Below are 10,868 nucleotides of genomic sequence, written 5' to 3'. Positions count from 1 at the left end.
AAATAAACAGGCCAGTGTTTAATCTGTTGAGCAGAATCACATGATCAGTAGTGTCAAAGGCTGTGATATGGTAAAGCAAAAAGATAACGCAGGGCACAATCTTGAATGATCCATTATTAAATAATGTTATAACCCTAAACTTGATTTAGTATTTCCCAAACGGGGTAAAAATGATTCATGTACCTTTGGTAAAATTATACCACCAGCTGGATTTTCAATCAGCCAATGACTCTCAACCTTAGCTTGTAGTTATTACTTCGCAATTACAAAGAGTGCTGATACATGCATAGCATCATTCAAGTCATCTACTGACTTTGCCCATCGGGGGATAGAGTTGTTTTACTCCAAAATCTTGAAACTCTTAATACTCTGGTTAAATTAAACATGCACCACTAATGATTTATTACACTTCCCGAAAATCGACTATCACCAAGGGGCAAACTTTTGTATCTATGCCTGTTTGCGTGGATGGTTGTGTGTGTTATATATACGATTGTGATAAAGTGGCCATTTATTTCTGTGTCAGATCCTTAGGATAAACAAACACATTGTCCTGCTCCCTTTTAGTAATTTGATGGATCATTTAATGTGTGTGTGTGTGTGTGTGTGTGTGTGTGTGTGTGCGTGTGTGTGTGTGTGTGTGTGTGTGTGTGTGTGTGTGTGTGTGTGTTTTGGTATGCCTGATTGTGTGCATGTGCATGTGATTAGAGGTCAATCCACAAAAACAAATGAGCTCAGGCAAACTCATCCATGACTCCTGGTCACGACACCAAACCAAGACATGAGAGAAGACATTCATGTTCACACAGCTGAAGACTGCATACATGAGCCTGACCCTATTCTGACTCACTGCTGAAAAACGCAGACTACATTAACTTCAAGAGAACAAAGAAGCTATGATAGTAATTTTGACCTGGCACTTGTCGATGCTTTTGTTATCACATGCTGGCAGGATCGACTGTGAAAATTATACTTTTGCCAAGATTTTCCTGATGCAGACAGAACTTCTTATTATCACATGCCTTTAAAAAAAAGTATTTTCTTTTTGAAAACTGAAAAAACTGTATACCCAGACAAAACCCTCTCTTCAATGTAAAAATGCATATCCAGACAGGCAAGAAGGAGGGAGAATCTGTTACTAGTACATTGTGCCATTCACAGAGCATTGAAGGGAGTCTAGTTGAAAAGGTCAGTGCTATAACAATGTCTGTTATGGAGCAATACTCAAGCAAACCAGTACCTCTACTCTTTATTTATGTTCTGATATCACCAAATAAACTTTATGAAACATCCAGAAAGTTCAACATTCCAGTCTTTCAATAACATAACCATGTTGCACAATTTGCAGCTGATAAACATATCATTTGGGGGCATAAATGATTTAGTTGTTTTGTAATTCTGTTTGTTGCCTCATATTACACTGAAAACACGTATTCAAGAGGGTTGATGTGAGACACTGAAACACTGCTTTAAAGCCCGCTGGGGTTCTTCATTCTTTCTTTTCATCTTTGAAGTCGGTTTTGATCCTACAGTAAATAAAGTACAACAGAAATAAACAGCCAACAGTGAAAGTAATGGTAGCACAGGTGCTGTTTGTGGCTAACTGACTGCCAGCTTGTGTTGTGTTGTTGTATTATTGTGTTGCTTCATCCTTGATCAATATAAAATGTTCTGTCTCCAAAACTCCAAAAACATGTTTTCTGAAGTTGTCATCAGTGTCTCTAAAGAGAAGACAAGCTCACAACCACTAATGGTAGACTGTAGTTCTGCACTGTCCAAAGTCATGTTTTTAACAAAGCTTCAAAAACACACAGACAGCTGCTCAGTGTAGTGAGCTGACAGACTGTTAGCCCCAATAAAAGTAATGTATCTTTAGGAAACACAAATCTTTAATTATTCATTTGCAGGAATTCCTCTTCTCCATTTACAGATTTAAGGGGCTCATGGCCTTTGCCACTTAAAGGGGACATGTTACTTACATTTCAAATATATATTTGATTATCCTTGTTGATTTAAAAGTGCACCTATATACCTGTTTTTAAAGTCACCTGAATGGACAACATCAACAACCTGTGGAAAAACCTTATCAACTAAGGCCACAGAAAGGATGACCGTTTGTGGGCATGTGCAAACAATGTGACATTAGTTATGTTAAATCATTCACCTCAAGTTTTGGAACTTAGACTATGTTAAGGTAATCAGCTGTATATTTAATTAATTATGAATATATTTGATAATTAATTTCCCATTAACACGCCTTATGAACCATGTAAACTATTCACAAAGGTAATAAAACACCCTTTACTATTACAGTGCATGAAATGTAAATGGTTTGTTTGGGATATTCGCTTATTGCATTTTTGCCGAAAGTTAGATGTGAAGATTGATACCACTCTAACATCTGTAACCATTAGTTTAGCTTAGCATAAAGTCTGTAAGCAGGGAGGAAATAGCTAACTCTGTCTTAAAGTAATAAAAATCCAAAGGAAAATTATCACAAGAAAATAAAAACCTGTAGCTATTTCTGCAACTACTGTATGTTGGAAAAATGACCAGTCATCTTTAACACTGACCAGATTGTAAAGTGTGTAGAGCAGGAGGGACAGATTTAATATTATCTGGCAGAAGCCTAAGTTCTCTCCACTTTTGATTAGCGGGTTAATCATTTTCAGCTGGTGAGCTGCCACTCAACCATGGCATGAGCGCTAGTTCAATGAGTTCATGTCACATTTTAAAATTCAGAAACTGAAACCAACACTTCATCTCAGTTCCTAGAGCTTGTCTCATTTTGTCTTTTCTAAATGGGTCTGTTTTCCTGCATATCATTCAAAATCAGATATGAATAGTATATAATAAATTACATTAAATTACATTAAGATTTAATGATCAGGAATATTTTGTCTGCAGGGTGTGTAGAGTAACCACAGAGGGATACACAGAGCCAAATAATTAAAGTAAAGTGTTTTGGTACATTGGTACAGTACTAAGATATGATATGCAAGTGTAATGCTTAAGCTTGATTAAAATATAATACATTTAATGTCAAACAAATACAAATGTGATGAATTCTTAATTATCTTATTGAATGATCAAGTTTACAGGAATTTAAAAGTACAGAAAAGTGACCTGAAGTATATGTCAGATTGGACAGCTGGACATCAATGACGATCTCTCTTGTTTGTTTGTTGTGAGTGTTTTTGCCGTCTGTCCTGTTGTCTGGAAATCAGGTTGCTTGCTTTCTGCTTTTTCCTCCAGCGCAGCTATTTATGTTCTGCTCTGTTTACATTTGCATGTCAAGGCTGGATTTGTGCCCCCAGGGGCCCCTGGGCATGCCCCCCCCTCAAATAATTAATGTTCTAACCTCCTCTACTTCATTTTTAGCCTTTGTGAAAAAGCTACTCATTTGCGGGATTTTTTTGGGGGTTTTTTGCGGCCACTTCTCTCTCTTACTTTTTTTGGTTGGTTTTTTTTGGCAGCCCCCTTGGGTTTTTCCACTAGTTGATAGTTTTTCCCACACAGTCATTGATTCAACTTAACCACAGTGCATCAGGGCCTGCTAATCAATCATCACTTGCCTAGCTGTCAAATTGACAAATAAAACAGTCAGTCATGAGACTTAATTTTCTTTAGGGGGCGGCTGTGGCTCAGGAGGTAGAGCGGTCATCCTCCGATTGGCGGTTCGATTCCCGGTTCGATGTCGATGTGTCCTTGGGCAAGACACTTAACCCCTAATTGCTCCCGTTGCTGTGCCAACGGTGTATGAATGCGAGCTTCCTCCTGATGTGCAGGTTGCACCCTGCGTGGTAGCTGCCTGCCATCAGTGTATGAATGTGTGTGAATGAGTTGTAGTGTAAAGCGCTTTGAGTGGTCAAAAAGACTAGAAAGGCGCTATATAAGTACAGTCCATTTACCATTGGAAACAACTTTTATTTATTCCAACTGGATTACTTGTCAGGTGGAAACCTTGTAACTCCATATTTTGTTTTGGACATACTAGGCTTCCAACAGCGACCATAATTGTCAACATCAAGAGAATGGTTCAAGCCTTGTGTCATATTTCTGCTTTTTCTCCCATCATTGAGGGCCACTTTCTGCTCAAGGGACCCTTAGCATTTTCCCAGATTGCTGATATGGTAAATCCGGCCATGCTGTATGTTATGACTTCAGATTCATGGCAATTTAAACATTCTTTTCTCATTAACGTAGGTTTTCATTGCATCATCATCATTGTGGTTGCTCACAATGATACACAAAAAAATCACCCCCTGTTAGTGTTTGCTGTATTAAAATATCATATTTGACACAAAAATACTCTTAGCAAGGTGATTAGGAGATTAGAGACGCATGTTCCGACCCTGATCCCTAATGATCAGAATGGTTTTGTTCTAGGACGCCAAGCATTCCATAATATACGCAGAGTATTGAATATATTATATGAAAAACACAATGCTAAAGATAACGCAATCCTGTCGTTGGATGCTGAAAAGGCCTTCGACAGGATTGAATGGAAATACCTGACGGAGGTCTTGGCAAGATTTGGCTTGGGTGACAAATATCTCAAATGCCTGACGCTCCTGTATACAGATCCAACAGCCGAGATATTAACAAATAATCAGATATCCCAACCATTTAGTCTACACAAAGGCACGTGATAAGGCTGCCCCCTGTCTCCGCTCTTATTTTTGTTTGCTATTGAGCCATTGGCTTTGGCTATCCAGCAGCATCCAAGAATCCTAGGTTTGAAAATAGAAGAAACGGAGCATATAATCTCACTCTTTGCAGATGATATTATTATTTATTTATCCAATCTGACATCATCTATACCATCACTTGTTAGTCTAATAGAATCCTGTGGAAAATTCTATGGATATAAGGTCAACAATTCCAAATCCACCATTATGTTTTTAAATAAGAATGAGAGACAAAATCTGCAGATTATCACGCCTTTTTAAGCTTCCCATGAGGGTTTTATATACTTAGGAGTCAAAATTGCTCCGGAAATTGAAAATATTGTCTCGCTCAATTATGATCCATTAGTGCAGTCCGTAACTGAATCTCTGAATAGATGGATGCCTATGCCCATCTCCATGTGAGCCCCCCATGTCAGCTATAGAGAGGATTACTGTAAATAATAAGGATGCTCGAGGCCAGTTGTCAGTACTGTATGGTATGTTGCGGTCCAAATCGAAGGACAATTACCACTCAAGACTTAATGCTTGTAGAGATGATCTACAAGTAGATATTACTGAGAATGAGTGGAAAAATGCTTGTTTAAAAACACAAAAACAGACTATCAACACAGCACTAAAACTGATACAATACAAGTGGCTATTCAGAACCTATGTGATACCTGTAAAACTCCATCAGTACAATCCTAACCTTCCTGACAACTGTACTAAATGCTGTGATAATGTTGGTACTCTACTACACTGCATGTGGGAATGCCAACAAATCCAGTCATTTTGGAAAGATGTAATCAATATGATTTCATGTATGGCTAATATGGAGGTCCCTCTTGAGGGGGGGGGGGCTTTGCTTACTAGGTATCTATCCTGATCACTTTGTCCGAACCGCGAAACAGTATCCAGGAATGCTTTGTTCCTGCTTCAAGCTAGGAGAGTGATTGCGCTGAAGTGGAAAAGTATGGACGGCCCTACACCTGCAATATGGTTACGGGAAATGGCGTCATGCTTGGATATGGAAAAATTAACCTACGTGGCCAGAGGGAAACTACATAAGTTCAGGGAAATGTGGGACACCTTTATGCAATTCCTGGAAAGTGATCAGACTGGAATTAATGAAAACATCTATGGAAACTAACATGCCTCTAATCAATATATATGACCAATAATGATTTGATTTGATTTCATGTAGGTTTCATTTTCTTTTCTTTTTTTCCCTTTTTTTCCTTTTTTTTGTCTCGTGTAATTTCTCTTTTTCCCAGAATGTATATTCAAATACATTTTGAATATACATTCAAAATGTGTGTACGTGTGTGTATATGTATGTGCATGCACATGTGTGTGTATGTATGTGTGTGTATGTATGTATGTGTATATGTAGGTATATGTATGTGGATATGTACATATTTTCCTTATTGCTGAGATTGTTGGGGGATGTTTCTATGTTATGTGTGTTTTCATCTTTAAAAAATTAATAAACAGAGCATTGAACAAAAAAATGCTGGAATTAATGGAATGCATTAACACATTATTAAAATTATTGTAAGCACACACACACACACACACACACACACACACACACACACACACACACACACACACACACACACACACACACACACACACACACGCAAACACAGTTGCCACAGTTGTACTCCATATTACTTGAACCGACTTCCCTGGGATCCACTACGTGTTTTCAGAATTTTCAAATACTGACAATATGATATGTGTGACAAGAACCTTTCCAGCTACTTTACTTTATGGACACTTCTATATTGATAACTTTACCCTGTTCTCATAACAGTGAAGTTATTTATTAAACTTAAATTTAATGGCAAGGAAAGTTTCAGTGATAATTAGGCCTCTTGTGTGTGAGCTTTCATTGAAATTCTGCACATGTTCTAACTTTTATCATTATTCCCAGGTGTTGGAGCACTGAGAGATGTAGATGAGTCCTCAACTTTAACAGTTTAAGAAGTTACCTTACACACTCCATCCTAATGCTCCCTCTTTAAGCACAAGGGTGTTTTGAATATTGCACCTGACCTTACTTTAATACGTTGTGACTCACTCTACCATGACCATCGATGTCTGATCCTGTGTTAGCATGTGCAGGCATGCAGGTCTATCCTCGTACGAGGCTACCTCAATGAAAACAAAGGTTCTCATTCAAATGCATCCTCACGATCCTCCCTTAAGCACGGTCATACTTCACTTATTAGTAAAATACATGCAAACACATATAACAAAAACGTGCATTACATGGATATTACATGTCAGTGGATTCATGTTGAAGAAGTAAGAATGGAGTTAGATAAATGTGGTCCCACGCATAAGACATGAAGTATGAGTGAGGCAGCTTTTACAGATTTGGTAGACATGTCCCAACCGGCCCACATAGCACTGACTTAACAGCCACCAACAATGAAAGAACAGTTTGTTTTCAAATGAGAAGCTGAATAATAATGGATTATTTTCAAATATGTGTCTGTGGTTAATATTTTAGAAACAACAAATGTGTAACGAACTTGTCCTGCAAGCTTTGGTAAAAGCTTGTGTTTGTTGAACCTGTAACAACCTCCTAGTTAATCATTGTACATCTGGTTGGGATTTGCTGGCATATTTAACACCATTAGCCTGCAATGTAATTAAAGCTTCTTTTTTTCACACATACAATGTCTGTTTATATAATGATATTTAAGAGCAGACCATTTGATCATAATTATTTAATTTCGACTTCAAGGAATAGACAACAACAATCAGATGCCCAAATGAAAACTGAAGCAGATTTTTCTTGTCATAATCATTCCTCCTATTCATTTTGACCAGTAGAGGATCCTTTCATAATGCACTTCCAATGTAAGTGATGGGGACCAAAATCCACAAGCATCTTTCTATGCAAAAATGTATTTAAAAGTTTATCTGGAGCTTATAAGAAGCTTCAGTTATCCAAATGAGTCAAATCAAGTTTATCTTTCAATGTTAGTCGTTTTGGTGCCAAAGTCTCTCTTTTTGTTACCATAATTTCACCACAGCTCAAATACTGACTGAAGAAATACACAGAGAGGATTTGATGCTAAAAAGGCTGTAAATGTCCACTTGATATAACTAACTCAGAGTGCTGAAGCCTCATATAAGGTTTGAAAATCATTTTTTACCCACTTACATTGAAAGCCAATATGAAAAGGAGGAATAATTACAGCAAGGAAAACCTCTTTCAGTGTTCATATGGGCACCTGACTGTTGCTTTAAGACAGACCTTGATGATTACACACGTTTTCTACAACCATCTTAATGCTGTTTATATGTGGTGCAAGTGTAGGCTCAGACAGCAATCTGGCTCAGTTTGTTTTGTATATAGTGAGAAAGTGAGCTTGCCGTTATTCAAAATCATGACATATGATTAGACATAATAACTGAAGCTATTAAAGCTTTAAAATTGAATCTACTGGGAGACAAAAAATGTCTTTAATGTTTTGTTTCAGTCAAATAATAAAAAATGTTGACAAAAGTTATCCAAATGGAAAACTTGCACACACACCTGGCTTTAGCTTTGTGTGGATAGACTTCAACATTTTACCATAGAACTCTGTTGTTTCAGCAGTAATGATGTCTCTGGGTGGTCATTTTGAATAAGAATATCGATATCCCTTCGAGAAAAACTCTGACAACATCTAACACAGCAAGAAATAGCTGTTAATATATTATTGCTGTGTCAGCACCTGGTTAGTGAAGCAAAATGCAATGGAAGCTAAATCTGCAGGCTTATGGGTTTAAAGGGTTTGTGAAATTAGTTATTGAAGAATGTAGCTGTACATATTGTAGATATATGCTATGAATTGGCCACTGCTAAAATATCAGATAAGGGGATTAATTACTTTATTGTTTGTTTCATATAAAGATGTGGTCCTATGTGTAACAATTTGAAAGCAGTAAGCTTGTTGTGTAATAAGAATGCATCCCAGTTGGAAGACAGTTGACCTTTGGTAAAGACATGATTATCACATTGCAGGGGTAAAGACAGAACAGTGCTTCTCTCAAATAATAATGATTAGGAAGTCATCATCATTATCTCAGGGGCTATTGTTCTGTACTCAGGGGCTATTGTTCTGTACTCAGGGATACAGGATGTCTTGTGATTCTGTAAGTTTCAGAGACAGGAACTGTCACACTACCCTGGACGTTGCTTAAGGAGGTCATAGGAAGGACACATGAGAAGATGGAGGAGGGAGTCCGATCACCTGCCCACCAGGAGACCACACCTCACATTGCATAACCATTCTGGATTGTATATAAGACTGGGTTAGGAAGATATAGAGGTCAGACTTCGTGAACTGACGACAGACAATGTTAGTCAGGGATAGGAAATCTCGACCCAGAGCTCTGTATGTTTTATTCATTTACTGCTAAATAAAATAGCCTGTGAGACCGCTCATCTTCTCCTATCCTTTCATTTAACGAACACACAGACTGAGCTAACACATAGCGTATGATTTAGCAAGTAGAATTAGCTCAAGTCGTAACAATATACAGTACTTAAATGGCAATTAAACATTACTTTTAATCTCTACAAAAACTACAGAGAGTTTTCTTCCCTTTACTGTTAACACACAAACACCATCCCACCATACCACTCACACAACTAAATGCCACCTGGAGAACAATGTGAAATAAATAAGTGTGATGGAGATCAGGAAGTAAAATACTCTCACTACCTAATGGGATCACAATAATCATCTTACAAAAATAGAGTAGACCCAGAAATAAATTAAGATTCTAGAGAGCTGCAGAAGAGGCAGTTTGGAGTAGGTATGTGTGACTCGTAAATTATATGTGCTACGGTCTATGTAATAATAATGGGGAGACTGAACAGTAATGATGACTGCAGAGAGCCCTGCCACCTCTGGGTTCACATTGTGAATTGTCAGTCATGGCTTGGCAGTACCATGACCCAATCTCACTAGACTCCTGCATTGATCTGAACTGCAGAGAGAAGAACAGGGATTTGAAATGTGAGTGTGTGTCTTTGTGTGTGTGTGTGTGTGTGTGTGTGTGTGTGTGTGTGTGTGTGTGTGTGTGTGTGTGTGTGTGTGTGTGTGTTTGTGTGTGTGTGTGTGTGTGTGTGTGTGTGTGTTTGTGTGTGTGTGTGTGTGGTGTGTGTGTGTGTGTGTGTGTGTGTGTGTGTGTGTGTGTGTGTGTGTGTGTGTGTATGTGTGTGTGTGTGTGTGTGTGTTGCGATTGAGTGTCATGGCAGATTGTTGTGCCGTGCTCTCATCCCCTTTATTCTCAGACTGCTCTTGAATGCCTGCTGGGTTGGACTCGGCAGGATGGTGCAAACTCTATACAGACAGCCATGTCTGCTGGTGGAGACAGTTGCATCTAATTTGAAACATCAAAAAGTTTAGAGAACAAGACAGGATCAGAGGAGAATGATGAGACATAGCTGCTTTTGCTGAAACAAAAAGTATCTGTAGTGTAAATTTACAGTTTAGAGGCCTTTGAACAGGCAAAAAAGTCTTACATACAGTAGAGGACATGTCTTCCAACTAAAAATGCCTTCATGCAAGAATGAGTGAGGTCTCTTTTTTCTCTCAATTTTGAACACGAAATTGAATTTTCACTAACAGAGACACTGTTGTAATTTATTTCATGATCAATTTCATTCTGTTTGTAAAGTTTTGTCATTCATTATTTCAGCTTACAAGTGAAACTGAAAATGTCTGATTCTATTCTCTTATTAAAGCAACAGACTTCACACAGTAAACATCTCTTAAAGATAATTGCTACAGTGCAATAGAGACAACGGCACATATTCACACATTCAACAACACCTCCTGAGTGTGCATTCTCACCCACTTAGACAAACACACACAAACAAGCTAAACACTCCTTTGTACTGTAGATAACATCAAGTAGCTAATTTGATTTTTTAAATCCTTTGTGGTGTCTGTGTTTAATCAGTTGCCCACTTACACTTATGTAACAACTAAGTACATGGTATTTTAACATAGTGATCAACCATTTAACAACTTGGTAATAAGGGTGTTTTATCATTAGGGATGAGGGTGACAACATAGCTGGTTTCCTTTTTTTAACTGACACTGACAAAAGGCATTAATTACATGAACTTTCTGCCGGGACAGCTGAATCCTGCAAAAGTTAAGTGTTAATAATTGTTCATTT

Source organism: Scomber scombrus, chromosome 9, assembly GCF_963691925.1.
Source record: "Scomber scombrus chromosome 9, fScoSco1.1, whole genome shotgun sequence".
NCBI lineage: Eukaryota > Metazoa > Chordata > Actinopteri > Scombriformes > Scombridae > Scomber > Scomber scombrus.
Note: the sequence above shows the minus strand (reverse complement) of the source record.